Genomic DNA, 18,093 nt, shown 5'->3' with positions numbered 1-18,093 from the left:
GTTTTAAAATAAATGAGGGTCAATTCAGGCTGGACATGAGGAAGAAATGTTTTACAATGAGAATGGCGAAACACTGGCCCAGGTTGCCCAGGGGTGGTAGATGCCCCATCCCTGGAGACATTCTAGGTCAGGCTGGACAGGGCTCTGAGCAACCTGATCTGGTAAAGATGTCCATACTCATGGTAGGGGTTGGACTGGATGAGCTGTGATTAGATAACAAACTATTCTATAATTTCATGATTAAGGAAAAAATAATAATAAAAACATGCAACTACTAAAGGGTATTTTTATTTTATTTATCTCAATTTCCTTTATGAATATCAATCTCATTAATTTCATCATATACATGGGCAAGATAGACTCATATAATGTATCAAACTCTTGTAAATCTAGAGTAGATGTAAGATTGCTTTATCACATCTCAGCCCTGTGGCCTCCACAGTAAGTCACACCACTTCCCTTCATTTTCTGCTGCAGAGCAGGATTCAAAACTGAAATGTGATTGTAAAGAGAACAAAACATATGGGATACAATGTGTGAACTAAAGGTATGGTCTGATAATAATTTCTGATCATAGGCTATGTCCCTCTTCCATAACAACAGTGGTAAACCCTGATGTGCAGTAATAAGTGACATTATTTTGTAGTTTGTTAATCTGGCAGTCTCAAAACTTGAAGCACCATGTCTCTAGGTAGGGGATGGCAACCAACAGCAGTAGAAGAAACTGTCAACTGCTTAGTAGGAACTAATAAAAATGTGCTACCTAGTGCTTATCTGACTACTCTTTATCAAAAGGAACCACAACACTTCCTATGAACACTGCTTGTAACGGCTTGGGGAAAATATTCCTACCTAGACATATTCTGTCTCCTCACTGAAATTCAGCTATATCAAGAACTCCAACAGCTTGAGAAGTACCGTTAATAAAAATGATCTATTACTACTGCTGTTTCTTGTCTCCATCAACCCCCTACTTGTAGTAAGCAAAACAGATTTCACTTTTATAGAAGGTCTTTCAACCTCGGGGTCTTTGAGGACATGGCACCAGCAAAACAATAGCCTTGATTCAGTAGATGCCCTACAGGGGTTCCTTCTGTGTTTATTATGGAAGCTCAATGTGCCCAGTGTGTAACCGAAGATTATTTTTCTTCCAAAGGCCAGGCTTGTACGGAATTCAGTTAATTAAATGCACTGTAGAAATGTCAGCCTTTACCCCCTTACCTTACATATATATACAGCATCTTTTGTCCTTCACGTGGTGATTTTAAAGTCTTCTGCAGACATCGTTTGATAGAATAATAAGACATTATTATTGAATCTCTATGTCTCCTGTTGTCCCATGAGCACTGACCTTGCTTCCTCAATACAGAGGTCTGTCTGCCAGGCTAATCACACTGATATCTGAGTACCTCAGAGGAGATCCTTCTGTGGCAACATTTCTCAAAACTGGCTAGACATACTGATACGTTCCATTTATTACTCTTGTGCATTTCTCCAAGGTTATAAACCAATTCCTATTTCAAATGTAAATTCCCATCCTGATGGCATGTGGGGAGACACATGGTTCAGATAATGCCCCCCAAGTTGTCAGGGTTCCCCATACAGGTAGCAGTGGATGTAATTTACTATCAGATAGTAACCGTGGGGAACCAGGACAAATGGATCCCCCATTCACTCTTTTCCAGGAGATATGTAGTACTGATTAATGACTTTGAACTACTGAATCGCTATGGGAATAACCATTAATGTACATCCTTCACTTTCATTTGCTAGGACAATGTATTAACATTGTATGTTTTAACCATGGACTACCAGATATTATAATAGCCCACATTCCCATAAATATTTTCTTTTTTTTTCTTTAACTGGATATGTTGTATAGACATATCCATAAATATCCATGCACACAGCAGGGTATACACAATACATCTGGCAGGGAATGGTTACCCCCAGCACAATACCAATTTTTAATACGATCTTGGCTAGTTTCCATAGCTGTCAAAAAGTCTATGTTAGGTTGATAGGTTTCTTGAAAAGAAAAAGCACAATTTGTGGCAATTGAGTTTTGTCTCTCTTTTTAGGAAAGTCCTGATACTTATAAGGGTTTTTTTCTTTCAGGAATGAGATATTTTAATAGCTGCTGAACAAATTATGATACAAAAGCCCCTATTTGGAAATATGCAGATATTTCATGGTATCACCAATGTCTCTTGCATATCTTCATGTCTAAGAAAACTCCAACCGCTTCACTTTGCCACTCAGAGGCTTTAATTTATTTTATTTTCTGAAAAGATACTAAAATGCTTCACGGTTGCCTCACTGCACTTTTAATTTGTCTTGGTAAACCTTGTTTTCTCCCTGTAACACAGTGGAAATACCCAGGCTATATTTTCTGTTATTTAAATATCACTGAGAATCCTCAAAAGAAAAAGAAAATATGCTTGGTATAATGACATTACTACTATACCAATCTCTACCAAATCAGTCGGCTACAGTCAGAAATCTAAACATTCCTTTAAACACGTTTATTTTAATAAAGACTTATCAAGAACAATCAGCCCGTCACTGTTACAATTTGTATTTTCAAGAACTTCCCAAAACTTGCAAGAATTCAGGCTAGTCTCATTACTCTGTAAACACTATAATTTGAGATACATAATTATACCCTGGACTAACGGAAGAAGACAAGCATTTGCTTATAGTTTAAAACCAACTGGAAAATGGTACATCTTTGAACCATAAGCTATACTTTGAATCCTATCTGAATAAACACATTCTCCTGTGCTGGATTTCAAACCCAGAAATGTCATGAGTCTTAGCTTTGTCTGTACAAGTCAGGTCATTACAGCTCTTGTTGGTTTGTTTCTGTACTTTGAAATATGGAATTCTTGACAGGAAGTTGTAGAAATAAACTCAATTGTGTTTCTAAATCAGTTTATATGTCTAGTTAAAGCCTTGGTATATGTAGTACTTCAAAAACATTTCAAATTTATACCGATTTTATTTTGTCCTTTTTGAAATACTTGGGCATGTGCACTCATTTGAAAAGCTGAGGTACAATATTCTGTGGCTGACAAGTTCTATTTATTATTTGGTAGGCACACATAATGTTCTATGGAGGAAAATGCAGTTCAAAAAGGCATCTTATGCAGCATCATTACATGAGTCAGAAGTAGTAGTTCCACATGATTTTATAAAATCATGGTTACGCTCATTCAGCAAAAGCATTAGTGGAAGTCAAGATAAAGTTGTCAGTTTGGAAGTCAACAGGAGTTTGTATTTGTTGGGAAAAAAAAATAAAGGTATTATATTTGCTTGTACTGGGATTCTGGAAGAGTAAAAAACATCAGAGAGTATTTGGAGAGTTGAAAATGCTGGTGAAACACATAGAACAGAAGCTCTGTAGTCAAGAAAAAATTATGCTAAGTAGTATACGAGCTGCCATGAAATTATATTTAGGTTAGTTTTTATACTTCAAATGAACTTCCAGAACAGCACATTGACATTGACAAAGTCATTTATTCAAGCTTCAGGAACCCGGGATCATTTCTCGTCTTGATTCAATCACTTTGGTTAAATCTCCTGTTAACAATACAGAAAATAAATGGATTTTCCAAGTGATCACTATTTATTAGACAATAAATGTGAAATGACATTGCAAACATAATTTAGTGGGTTTTTTTTCCTCTTTTCATTTCTTTTAGGAAAAACAAGGATGGAATCAAGAGACAAATAATGATGCTTTAAAATATCATGAGAAATAGCTTGATTTATCAACTCCACTTAAGTATAAACACACATAGAAAGAAAATGACAAATGTATAAATCCCATGCCCATTATAGGTTAGGAATTTTATTTTTTCTCTTATTTTTACAAATAAATCTAAAAAAACAATGATAGTGTACTTACATATTTCAGATCCTCATCTAAGAATAGAAAGCACTCAAGTCATGTGTCAGAATGACTCAGGTGGTCTCTTCTCAATCCCCTTTTTGTGTTCACCATCCACAAAAATCAGTTCGCCACTGCAATGGTCCAGCCATTCTCACTACAGAAAAGGAGCCAGGTGTTGGGTGTCAGAAAAGACTGGAAGGATTTGTAAAAGTTGTTTGCATGGCAGCTATCAGGATTGTCCATGTAGGATCCTAAGCTCAAAGACTCAGATTCTCACTATCTGTGAGCACTTAAGTACCTACATCAGAAGTGTGTTCTCCCCAGGCTACCACCTCATCAGATATCAACTGGTATCTGTCTTTATGTCTGTATTTACAGAGAAATTGATGATTTCCTATGGATATGGCAACCAAAACAGAGATACGACATGTTCCAGGGTTGCTCCTGCCCAATGTATACAGGGTGGCTTCACAACTTAGTTGTGGTCTCAAAGGCTGGATAAGGAGCAAATGAGAAGTACTTCAAGCTGAGTGGGATGAAATTGGACCTGAGTTAGTATGCACACATAGTTAAATCTGGAGAAAGAGAAAATATGCTTTCCATGGAACAAACCTTTTAACAACAACTGGTATTTTGTTTTTTCTTTCTAGATTTCATGCATAATGCTGTTAATACAGCATATTGAGTTATTAAGAGATATCACTAAAATATTGTAGTTCTTACAGTCTTATGTTCGTCTTTTTCAAGATATAAGAGGAAAGAGACCCCTGTGTCCGACACCTGGATAAGTCCAATTGTTTCAATGTACGTAAAATTTACTGTCTCAGTCCCATGATCCACAGTGTTCAGGCATTTTAAATTTAATTTGGTTATGTCTTGAGCATATTTTTTTTTAGCAGCTCAATATTTAATGGAGTCTTGAACCCAAATTTGATTTTGTAGGCACTTAAATCTATATATAAATTTACCATGAAGCATTTTTGGGTAATGTCGCTCAGTTTAGTGACAGCACTCACAGGTGTAGTATGTGGCACAGCAGTGAAAATGAGCCAATATATTATCTTGCTAAAGGCCAAGAGCTTCTGATAGGTCACGATTTGCATGGCCTTCAGTGTTATCAAAAAATAACTTGAAAAATTGTGACTGCAGAAATAAGACACAACCCAGCTCAGCTGTCCAGTGCCACTAGAGATGCCCCAGTTATCATGACTGTCCTTCAGCTGCCATTTTGACAGACACAACTTTCCTGCAGATCCTGCGTCTTCTCTGCCACTCTCTTAAATAAGTTTGGGCATCTCAAATGGCTCCGGGCATCTCAAATGTCTCTAAGTTTCTTGTAAAACTAAATCATGCACTAAATTACAAGTTATGCATTGACAACAGGGTTCTGAGATCCTCCCCCACCACTGTTCCTGCTTCCCATGTAGATGCCAGAACATCATCCCTTTCCCTAAGTACTGCTTCAGGGAATTGCTTGCATATGAGGATGCAAAAATTTTCAAATTCTATACTCTTTATGCACATGAGTGCATGCTTTATCAGGGCTTTTTTTTTAACTAACATTCTTTTCAGTTTTTTGTAAAAATTAAAGTGGTGGCAATTCCAAAAAGCCATTATGTTTTGATTGTTAGGAGCTGACATAAATGGATTCCAGTAGAGATAATGCTGTAAATGTTGATCATGTTACAAGTTGGCCCACCTACTGTCACTTCAGGAAGCAGAGGTTTAAATATAAATCTCCTATTTTTAACTGGGTTAATATTAGAACCGAAGCAGGATATGTTCAGCTGGGGTAAATACTAGCCTCACTGATTTAAGTGGCACTGTGCTGATTTACAGCAGTGAAGGAACTGAAACAACGTACCTTCTCTCCACCAACAGCTCCATTAATGTATTTAAAATATTAATTCAGTAAGAAAAAAAAAAAAAAAAATCATAATACAAAAAAAGAGCTGAGATTATTCAAAGGTATCTGGTGAGTCCTGACAAACTTCCATGAGTAAGTTAATGGAAATATAGAGTATGTGTCTTAGCTCACTAGACTGCTTCAAATCCCTGAGCTAAAATCTGCATGTTAAGTAACTATGTGTTTTGTTTCCAATGAGTAGTATATTCCAGACATGATTAAAATAAATAAGTTGGTATCGGATGCCTCTCAATTGTAAAAACCAAAAACAAATAAGAAAACCACCTCCAACAGAAAAAAGAAAGAAAACAAACAAAAAAAACCCTCCAAACAAATAAACCAAACCAAACAAAAAAACTCCACCAAACCCCAAGGTATTAAATGAGAGTATTTTTATATACTCCAAACATTCATTTATGTTTTCTTCTTGAAGTTGCAGCTCCTGGAGTACTGTAAGTAAGATTATTATTAAAAACAACCGAACTGTCAGATCTTGTTACTAAATTGGAAATAGGAGTTCCATATTTGGAAGAAAAAAGAACAAAAACCTTGTAATGTTTAAAACTCTCAATTCTAAATACCTTAATTTATCTTGAGTTATTAAATATTCTAGAGTTGGGTATAAATTTTGGGTGCCTACTCCATAGTGCTTGGGCTTCATAATACTATATAAACAAAACTATAAAAATCTAGTAAGTTTAACCCAAGAAGAACCTTAGTTCTTCTCCAAACATTGAACTAAAGGAGCCAAGGTTGTGTTTTCTTTTGAAATTATTTTCTCTATTTTTAGCCTAGGTGTTTAAAGACTCTGTAATGAAGCACAGCACAGAGTAAAGCACAGGAGGGCTGAGACTATGGGCTTTAGGGAGATTAAGGGCTGCAGAGCTGCTCGGTTTTTGTTTCATTAACCCGTCCAGGAAAGCATTTCCCTTCACAGCCCCTGTGCCCAGTCCCCATAAGTGGAGACATATGGTAGTTCTGTGACACAGAAAGCACACTGTGGTAGCTTTATTGATACCAGGACAGCTTCTTGGACAATATAAGTCTTCTCCACTCAGCTACAAATTGATCCCACTGACCCTCGGCAAAGGGAGAACAGTCATAAAGGTGAATGCTGCCCTTGCAGTCAGGTTCTTACTCTGAATTGCTCTCCAAAGGTGCATGTCTCCACTGACTCCAGGGAGATTTGCTGATTAAATTTAGGCTAGAGCTAACTTTTGTGCCTCTGCCAATTTGGTGGGTTGATTTGTAATGGTGTGCTTTGGTCATTGCGAACAGCTGGTCCCGTAATTCTCAGGTGTGAGTGAGTTGATAGAAAACCATCAGAAGCATCAACAAGTGCGGTGCAAGCTAGGCATGACCATCACTGTCTTCTCAGCTGGTGGAATATCAAGATGAGCAGAGCATCTCCCTGCCTCCCAGTTCCACTCCTCACTTATCTAACAGAATATGATAACCATTAAAACAATTCAAAGTCCAGATCCCAACATTTCCATGTCTTATGAGGAGCGGTTGAGAGAACTGGGGCTGTTTAGTCTGGAGAAAAGGAGGCTGAGGGGAGACCTCTCACTGTCTACAACTACCTGAAAGGAGGTTGTAGCATGGAGATTGTTGGTCTCTTCTCCCATGTAGCAAGTGATAGGACAAGAGGAAATAGCCTCAAGTTGCACCAGGAGAGGTTTAGATTGGATATCAGGAAAAAATTCTTCCTGGAAAGGGTTGTCAGGCATTGGAACAGGCTGCCCAGGGCAGTGGGAGAGTCACCATCCCTGGAAGTGTTTAAAAGGCATTTACACAAGGTTCTAGGGACTTGTTTTAGTGCTAGAGAAAGGTTAGGTTATGGTTGGACTCGATGATCCTGAGGGTCTATTTCAACTGAAAGGATTCTATGATTCTATAAATTAACATGAAATTGTTAGTTAACACCAATTACCCTGAATGGGAGAGCTGCTATGCATCTTGCAAGGACCTTGCAAAAGGGGTTTTCAGCTCAGATTCCTGGCTAAAGGACAAAATGCATTGGCTACGTGGCACAACATCACTCGCACCCAGACACACAGAGATTGTTTCATATTTTCTGCTTCCCTCTACAGATTTCTCCCCTCTAGCCACCAGCTTCTCTGCTAACCTTGAAATTGTGGGGAATTTCATTCTGTGGCTTGTGTTCCCTCCAAAGCAGAACTGCAAGACCTCAGTTCTTCCGTAGAAATTATGTCTCCTTGAGTCATTATTCCTTCTGAGCCTCAGACCACTTCCTGCAATTTGAGAACCACTGAAAACACCAGTTTCAAATGAGCTATTAACCCACGAAGGCTAAATCAGCCTGGACCCACCAATGTTCCTTAGGTGCATTTTCCTTTTCTCCTCTCCTCCTCTCCCTGAACTTTGTTTGAAATAGAACTGAAAAGATTCTTCTTCAGAAAGGTTTTGGCCCATCTTACAGAGCTTACCATGCCCTGAACATTTTTATTTTATTATTTTTTTCACCTCTACTTTTCTGCCTCAGACTACTATTTACCAAATCCATGTTTCTTCATGAATTCTGATGACCTGCAAAAGCTGAAACCTTAGCTATTAAAACCCTTGGGTATATCCACAAACAGTTATGTAAGGCTAGAGGCGGAATGCCAGATGAACTGATGACAGACCCATTTATCATTAGTAGGAACAGGCACATTAATTGGCTACAATACCAGTGCCGTCCTCCAGCATTAACAAAACTCTTCTTGATCCTGAATGTACTACCAGAACATCTTTTATTAAATAAGATAAATAATACTGAGGACAAGGGTCACCCTGCTTCAGCTGAGAAAGCTCAATTATTTATGGATGCTTCACTCATTAAGGCACCAACAGGTTACTACGCCTTGTAAAGAGAACTTTTTGGTCCACTGAATAAAGGCTATTATTCTACACATATGCATCTTCTTCATTGTGGAATCAACAGCAGAGAAACTAAAATCTTTGAGTCCTGTAAAGCTTTTGGACTGAAGGAGGGTGATTGAACATTGGAACAGGCTGCTCAGTGGGGCTGTGGAATCTCCATCCTTGGCAATATTCAAAACCTGTCAGGATACAACCCTGAGCTGCTATAGTTGACCCTTCTTTGAGTAGTGTGGGTTGGACTAGATGGTCTCCAAGGTCCCTTCTAGCCTCTATGGTATTCTGTAGTTCTGAGTCCATAAGATGAAGCCACAAAAGTGGATTCCCAGGTTTCTGTCCCTGGATCTTTCATGCACCCACACAAAAACCAAAACACTCATAACTGGCCACTGGTGTCACCTGCCTCACCATGGCAAAAGAAATCTCACACAGAGAGATTTTTATACTAGTTTTCTGGTGTACTCGTCACCTGGGCATGTGAAAAAGGAGCCAGTGGCCATTGCTTGATATTTTACCTGCAGAATTCCCTGCAATTAAGTGAAGTTTTCTGTAAAATGGGAACTAACTCAGCCAGTCAGGCACAGCTGCTATGCAAACATCATTCCAGGCATGCTGGAGTAATGGTTTTGTGTGTCATCTTTGTCACCTTCGTTACTCCAGATGCAGGGATACAATCCCATAGCTCTGCATCAGTATGGGTAAAGCAAAACACTGATAATTTTACTGGAATATCAACCACACATTGCAAGTAGTGGAAACAAGCTGCTTCTTTCAAGTATGACTTTCCCCTATTTTTATTTCAGTTGGCAATAAATGGTTGTGACCCATTTCATTGGAGGAAGAGCTCAAAAGTAATTGTCTAATATTTCCTGAGACTCGAAAAGGACCAGTTAGGTTAGGTCCATTTTGTCACCCCTAATGAAGTTTTGCCCTTGCACATATTTTCTACCTGGTAGCCATGTGTTGCTACCATGGCACCACTTGATGCACATAGATTTTGATGTTATCAACCGCCCTCCATACAGCTTGTTGACTAATCATGTGTTGATCCTATCACAAATTATATTTCTCCCCTCCCTTTATCACCTGAGCTTTTGATATTGTCAAGAATGAGAATTACTTTTTTTTTTCTTTTTTGTTTTTCACTCTCCCCAGGGAGCTTGGAGCCTTTTTTCTCTGAATATTAAAAAAATTGCTTCATATTTGGAATAAAACATTTTATTTGCACACAACATACACTATTGGGGAACCTTCAGTGCTGACACCATGTCAGGCTGGCACACATGCTTATACCTGCGGAGCCAAAGGAACTGGCAGATGGTTGATGACAAAAGGAGCATCCCATGGAGCTGCAGGAGAACTCTCTCAACAGATCCAGAATTTCAGAGCCTAAAAGATGCTGTGCAGCAGCCCAACCATAGCTCTGCTCAGCATTCAGCCAGAAGCAAGGCAGGTGCTTGAACTGTTTGCCAGGATTCACTGACTTGAAAAGGCTCAGTCTCCAAGCCAGAAGTAAATCCGGCAAATGAGTGTGAGATGCTCATACAACGAGATCTGAGGGCAACTGCCTGGTGTAGGACAGCATGTCCAACCCTGGCTCTGTTACTTTCTGACAGCAAGACGACAGATCTCTCCAGCATTATGCCTTCCAGGACTCAAAGCTGGACAGTCTGTGAGAACAAGGGGGAGCAATGAGAACATACATCAAATGAAACAGTAGCTCAAAGATGAGATGTGCTATACAACAGGTCTCCATTGAGCATGGGTCCCCAGGACCACAACATCTGCGACCCCACTGCATTTGATGCCAGGGACCATTTTTTTAAGAGAAGTGCAACACTTTATGGTGCAGTGCTGCATAAACATTTGAGATGTGACCCTTGTTGATGGGGTTGGGGAAGAGGGAGTCAAGATTGTTGAGCTGAGTTAGACTTGTCAGATCTGGATCAGTCCTGCTCCCTACATGACAGCTTCGTCTTTCCTGTCATCCTACCTCTAGCAGGAAAGTGACATACTTGGAGTTCCATCTCCCATCTGAATTTGTTAAAGAAAAATGTTATTTTCTGCATCTTTCCTTCTTCAATTTGGTGGAAGACAGAGGAGGAAGGGTAGAGGCCTTTGCGCCTCGCTGTTGATTTATTTTCTTTAATTCTCTTCCCTGTGAAGTTTTTCAGTACTTGCTCCTGTTGCTGCTCAAAATTCTCTATGCTGCAACTGCAATGTATTGACATGATTCACATTTCTTGTTAGGCAATGGTGAACCCATCCAGAATATGTTGAGCTTCCTCCTACAAAAGAAATGAACTGTAGCAAAGATCACTGCAGCTAATCTGTCTTCAGACTCAGGAAGATTCTTCTGCACCTCTGCGTTTCAGAAGATGACCTTTATCAGATGTAAAGCCTACAAATATATTTTGACTGTGTAGGGCAGACTACGGATATAGGATTTGATGTACAAATGTAACAGCTCTTCTCCTATCATACATCAGCCGGTACAGCACAGATGCAATGTCATAGAAAGAAAAGCATAAAGTAGAGAGAACACACATAAAAAACAGCTTATAACTTGCAAATGGGGAAGAGAAGCCCAAGTGAAACAATTTATACTGAAGGTCCAATGTGGAGTTAGTCTCCCTAGAGGATGCAAGGGAAGCCAGGAACAATATTATCTCTCTAAACGCAAACATTGTTTGAGAGAAACGGTGCTTCTGCCATCAGGCCAGCAAGAACAAGAGAGCTCTTTGCTGAATATGCAACTGGTTTTGCTGGTGCAGGAAGCATTGTGCACACTGACGCCCTGGGGCATTGATTTCATGATCGGGAGACCCTGAGACCTCCTTTAGCTTTCCCATAATGAGTGGATTGAGTGCATTCATCAAACCTGAGATTTCAGGGCTCAAAGTTCAAAAAGCTACCAGAGGTGAAATCATTCCCTTCCTTCTTCCTTTTCTTGTCCCTTCCAAAAACAACCCCACCATGCTTTTTTTCTTCACACTTGACTGAAATCACCTGGGGATCAATTATCTTGCTGGGATGGAAACCATATGCTATTTCATGTTCTTGCATAAGGTTAAGCTGCATATGATGAAACCGATCAATTAAATCTTGTGGGAAGAGAAGGGAGGGTAAAGCCTGGCCAGGACTTAGTGTTCTCATTTACTGACAACCTAGTCCAAGGCATCAGACATATACAGAAATTTACTTGCCCATGAGGAACACATGAGAGAAAGTGATGCCTGTGTCATCATAAAATGAAGCTGGGGAACATCAGAGTGATGAAAATTAATGTAAACAGGATGGGGACATGCACTGCCTAAGACTGGTAGGAATTGGGCTATGGAAAGGTTGTATTATTTAAAAAAAACCACAAGTTTTCTGTGTTTTCTGTTTTGTTTGTTTGCAGCTTGCAGACTGTTTTGCACACAGCAGATACCCTGCTGATGTATGTCCATAAAATACAGCCTGCGGTGTGGGTCTATGCTTGTCATTTTACTTTAGTCCAGGAACAGTCTCCTAAAATGCTGGTCTGAGTTTCCAGTCTATCTGGCATGTGAGGTTGGTTCTTACAATTGTGGATGGTTTTCCTTCAAGCTAGAATATGGATTTTTTTTGTGCTGGTCTGGCAGGGATAAAAAAGAAGGCGGCAAAGTAGACATGGAAGTGCTCCATTGAGTCTCACACTGGTAAAATTCCATCCATGCAAAAACTGTAAGTGGACCTAAGACCTACAGCCACACTCAAGTGACTGCAACTGAAGCTAAGACCTGTTTACAAATACATTCTTTATACCCCCATAACCAATAACTTCATTGGCTGTATCACTTAATTTCCTTGTCGAAGAGCAACTCCCTCTTTGCCAGTGAAAAAGAATAACTCTGAGAACCACTCAATTCACAGCTCCAAAGAGCTTAGGTTGTACCTAGGGTAACATTTCAGTGCAGTTACGCTTCCCCAGCATCTTGCATTTGTAAAGTGTGTTAGTGAAAAGAAATGACACTAACACACACAGATGTCTACTGTTCTGGCTTCAAATAACCCTTCTGGAGAAAGAGGGCTGTATATATATATATGGGTGTGCACGTGCGAGGGCATGCATGGGAAAGCAAAGTGAGCTTTAGTTTTACTCTGAATCCCACCTAAACAAAGATCCTAATGTTATCCCCTGGAATGAGGTAAGAAACATGATCATTTGGTTCCAAGACCTGCCTGAAACTACAGTTTTTGTAGACGTAAATGAGCAGCAGCCAAAGTAAGAGAGATCAGATGAACTGCATTTAGAAGTGACGCAGTGAACTGGTACGAGGGTAAAGTGCTTTTAGTGATCAATATGAAAACAGGGGGCTTTCATCTAACCACAGTGAGGATGGCAAAGAGGAATCTGGGCAATATAATATGGGATAAAAGGGTAGATAGCCTCTTATTTCAATCTAAAGACTTAATGATGCTTATTAAAAGGTTGTTACCTGGTTTCATGGAAGAATTATGGCCCTCTACTTCTTTCTTTAGAATGAATGGCCTGACAAGGAGAGGCAAGTTTCTTTAAGTCCTTGCTAAGGAGGTGCTTTTCTCATTTTTCTGTAACATTGCCAAGAGATCAGCTCATGCAAACACGCAATTCACATGCATGGTTTTCATTTGAAGGCCACTGCCTCTTGTCATACACAATACAATTAATCAGGCAGCACATTCATAAAACAGTACTTGGGTAATAAGTTATTATGCTTTGATTCATGCAACAATTGTTAAGACTCAGGTCAACTTTATCAATGAGTGAGAGCTCTCAAATTGCAAATGCATTTTATGCTTAGGAAAATGCATTGGGCCAAAGTCAAGTCTGGAGGAGACACATTGAAGTCAATGAACTTCCAGCAGGTGAGCTGGGCTGCACGTTTTTGCTGGGGAAATATTTCCATCACTGCAGCACTTCATTATGGCTGTCATTTTCTCTATGAATTATTGCTTTCTTGTCAGATTTACCTCCCCTTCCACTTGAAAACAATCATCTGGAGAATAGGCCAGCAACAAAAGAAAAACATCCTGGATGTTAATGTAATAGTGACAACGAAGAAAAGAAGCTGGTCTACCTCCTAAACAAGGAGGCAGAACCACATGGTGCTTGTTCAGCTACAAGAATCCAATCTGTCTGTAACTGAATATAACATGCAGCACTGTTTTTCTGGCACTAGATATCAACAAGGTGTTTGAATTCACTGTTACTAGTTTTTTTTTTTAGACTATTTAATGTCCTTTAAAGCCTTATAGTTCTTCAGCAGTTACTAGAAAATACAATTTGGATGAACTAGTGTATCATGAAAAAAAACAAACCTATCAATTAGCTTTTCAACTAGTAAATCCCATAAGGCAATCGAATATAAGTATACAAGGTGCTGGCAATCCCACAGTTCTACAGTGAAGAGACATGGGGCAGGGATATGCCCTAGGAGACAGGTGTCCAGAGCAGCAAACTGCTGTTCTTCTTGATAGATGAATTCATCCCATCAGCACAAACTGGCCTTTTGTGGGTTATAGAACTGTTTAGGTATAGTTATCTAAAATTATATAAACTGGGCCAAACCTATGAAAAGCCATGATGCTCCTGAATTCCACCTGAAGGTGTTTGTCTTACATGTGAAATGTAAATTCTGAGCTAAATCAAGCTAGTACCCAGAGTGAGCCCAGCAATCCAAGAGGTAGATTCAAATACTTTCAAAATTCTAAAATGGAGGAAATATTTTCAAGTTAAATATTTTCAGACATTGTGGAACATGTGAGAATGTTCCTTTAGAAATTAACATGGCATAGAATCAAGTGATGATCAAATGAATGGAATTAAAGAGCTTTTCCTCTGTTGCCTTCCTTGCATAGTCATTTATGAACCAGAAAGTAAATGCATAAAAAATCTTAAATCACCCCAGCAAAACTTTTACACTCACTTTACGCTACTAAATAGCTTAAAACCCAGAACTGGAGATGAAATCCAACTTTACTGGAACAGATTGTGCTTTGAATTACGTTGGTGCAGTGTCACAGAAGTCAATGGGATATGACCTTCACAACTAATGAAAAAGGTCCACTAAATTTGTCCTAGCCAGCTGGGTTGCAGAGCCAATTTGCACGTTCTGTGCACAACCTCTTGTTCCCTCTCTTAGGATAAACAGAAAATTTTCATTTAAAATATAAACTAATGAATGTGAGAAACACACTTTCACAGTGAATCCTCCTGGTAATAGAAACACAGGAAACTATAGACCACATTTACATGAAAACTGATATAACTTGATGAACTCGACTCAAAGTCCTTTCACTGTGAGATCCCTTTGTAAAGTAGCAGGTTTACTATGACGTATAGGAGGTGGGCAAGCATTTTAGAGCATTGACCACTGCAGCCCCAGTTATTGCCTGTGTGACTGCAGAGCAGCCATGGAGCAGGTCCAAATCCTTTTCCTCCTTCCCATCCAGATCACATCTGATCCCAGCCCCGTATATGACAGGGGGGTAAAGAAATTCCTGAGATGCTCACACATAAAATTTATGTCATGACAGACATTAATGTGATGATTCTGTCAAACAAACATTTGGAAAATGACTATAGAAATGATTGTTTATTCTTTAAGAAACAGATTCAGTTGACAAGGGGAAGGAGGGAAGCAGTGAAAATAATGAGAAATTAATATAGCTATCATTACCCATAAATATTAAAGTAGATTAACAGATTATGAGATAAAAAAGCAAATGGAGCTTCCATAGTTTAAGGTTCTAATAGCATTAAGGTTCTATTTCCTGTCAACTTGTTGTAAGTTAATTGCCATTAATTTTTCATAGCTAAATAGCGGAAGAAATGAGATTCCTGTATTATTGGCCATACACTCTAGCTGTGAAGGGAGGCCAATGTAAAACAGTGAAAAAGAGATAATTGAAATTATGGCTGGAAGAGCCTTATTAATCCATACCCTTGCCGCTCCAAATTCTTTTCTACCATGGAGTATCTGATGAAATATCCCACTCAAACAAGGTTTAAAGTCACTCAGTGATTTAGAATGTTTTACTGCTAATTGACTAAATTATTTTTTTAGTGAAACCTCTCAGCAAGGAGTCTTTAAGTATTGATTGCTATATATCCATACCCAATAAGAAATATATTCTCTATTAGAAAGGCATTTTAACTCAGTCCAAGTGACAGAGCTTATCCTTTCTTTTCAATGCAAACAGCTAACTGCTTCCTTCCCATTTTTAGCATTGATACTACTTTATTCAGTAAATACTGAGGAGCTTGTTCAAACTACGTTCTTTAGATATCTGACTTTGGCATCTTGAATACTTTTCTACTGAATAGAAAATTGTATATGTGTAATGCATCAGCTAAAAGGCAATTCATAAAACTCTGTGTTGAACAACAAGTAGAAGGTGGCAGAAAATCACAAGGAGTTAATGTTTATTCCCCAGAGTAGCTCAGAAAAATAACTTCATGCAAGGTCATCATGGTACGTGTAATACAACTAGCAATAAACCAGTGACACTTGCAGGAAACTGCATGTCATCAAATGCACAAAATGCACAGTATCTGAAAACATGGGTTACTGAATCTCATTTCATTTCATTTTAATAATGACAAAAGTTACTTGTAACAAGTGCCAGAACAAATTAAGTTCTGATTAACTTTTTCATGCTGACATCACCTTATAATTATGTAAATGTCTTTTATGATATACTTTGGGAAATTCTTTAAGTCACGCTGCAACAGGAATTTTTTCCTGCATTGCAGATCAAATTTTCTTTAGTTTAACATAACCCCATCCTGCCTGCCTTTGTCACCTTGGGATAAGAGAAACAATCTTTTTCCTCTATCCTTTAAGTGCATGACTTTCTTTTTCCTACCAAGTCAGGTTGTTCAGCCCCTTAATGATTTTTGCTGCTGTTCTTGGAATTCCCTTCAATTTGTCAACATCCAACACTAGATTCAAGGTGCAATCTCATCACTGCTGTATAGCAAGAAAATCACCTCCCTGTGGACAGAGGAATGAAGACTCTGCACGTACAGATGCAAATCACACCACCCCTTTTTGTCATTCTCTAGCGTTCCAGCATGCATATATATTATTTGCTGTCTGCTAAAACCCCAAGGTCTCCTTTGACATTTCTGCTTTCCAGGTATCTTTGTCTGACTTAATAACTGTGCTTTAGATTATTTCCCTCTCAGATTTATTAGCCTACATTTTTCTAGGTCAAATCTCATTTTGTTACTTGAAGCACGTATTTCTGACATCTCCCATTCTCATTCTACTATTTCCTGGTAATTAAACAAAGCTTATTATTTTGAGGCACAAGCTGGAAGGCCTTTATGAAAATTTGGATAAGAATTGATCGGAGTAGTTCAGTCCTTTTATCCTTTTATGTCTTGCTCTGATCCTACTGAGTGCTACACCCTTGTTCACAGCCAGGACACTCATTTTTTTATCAGTAGGGTTGACTGTGCAGATGCCAAAAGACAGCCCTGGAACACTCTCTTATCTTTGCATGCTAGCCAGAAAGACAAATGTAACCCTTCTACCTAACTTTTGGTGTCTACAGTGTAGACAATCCACACCAGAAACAACCTAAGCGCTCCCATAGTCAATGGAATTTTAAAAAATGCATGTGTTCAGGTTACAACTAGTCTCATTCTGAAACAGACACCAAAACCAAGTTTAACAAACTACACCCTGGAAGTTTTTGTTTCTTGTCAATGGACATGGAGAGAGCCCACTAGACCTAGCTGTAGATACGTAAACAGCTATAAAAAACTGTAGACCCTTGTGGACATCTTGTTTGACTGGTTTCATAATTTCCACTTTAATTTTTTTTCTAACTACTGAAATGTAAAAGCGTAACAGTTTCTTTAGATTCAGTTCTCTTTTATTTCCACATCGCAAAGTTTTTTCTCTGTGTAATTTAGGGATATTTTTGATGATCCGTGTTTAACAGTGGGTTTTACCCAGCAGATGTCTAGAAAGTTTGAGTACTACACAAATACTATATCCTGTATAGTACTCATCTAAGGAATTTAAAATTTCTTTCATTTCAAGGCCTGCAACAGGTGCCTACTGATGTGTTTTAGCCTTTGTAATTTAATACAAAGTATTCCATTATTCTGCTATTCATTGTCAAATTCAAGCTTCATTAATCTATAACAAACTTAAGAAGTTAAGGTGAAATTCTAATTACAACCTGGCTTCTCAAACACTGCCATGGCATAATCCCTGAATCCCATTAAATCTACCAAACATGAAGATACTTGCTCACCATATGATACTGTACATCAAGTTTATTTCAACAAGAGAAATCTCTTTAAGTTTTATTATAGAAATAACTGTGAATTTTATTGTTTGTTTAACAACATGGAACATTCCATAAAAATCAGAAACCTTAATTA

The 18,093-nt window shown here is 38.6% G+C and overlaps 1 protein-coding gene across 1 annotated transcript in view; it reads right to left on the bottom strand.

Moving 5' to 3' along the window:
• TENM4 (teneurin transmembrane protein 4) overlaps nucleotides 1–18,093 on the bottom strand; it is a 653,831-nt gene that overhangs the window by 556,251 nt on the left and 79,487 nt on the right. The window contains exon 2 of the mRNA XM_082052895.1: nucleotides 3,911–4,049. The gene's annotated coding sequence lies outside the window, so the exon portion shown is untranslated. The remainder of the gene's footprint in view (nucleotides 1–3,910; nucleotides 4,050–18,093) is intronic.

Source organism: Streptopelia decaocto (assembly GCF_964273445.1).
Source record: "Streptopelia decaocto genome assembly, chromosome: 1".
Taxonomy (NCBI): Eukaryota; Metazoa; Chordata; class Aves; order Columbiformes; family Columbidae; genus Streptopelia; species Streptopelia decaocto.
This window is presented reverse-complemented; position numbering and strand designations above follow the sequence as displayed.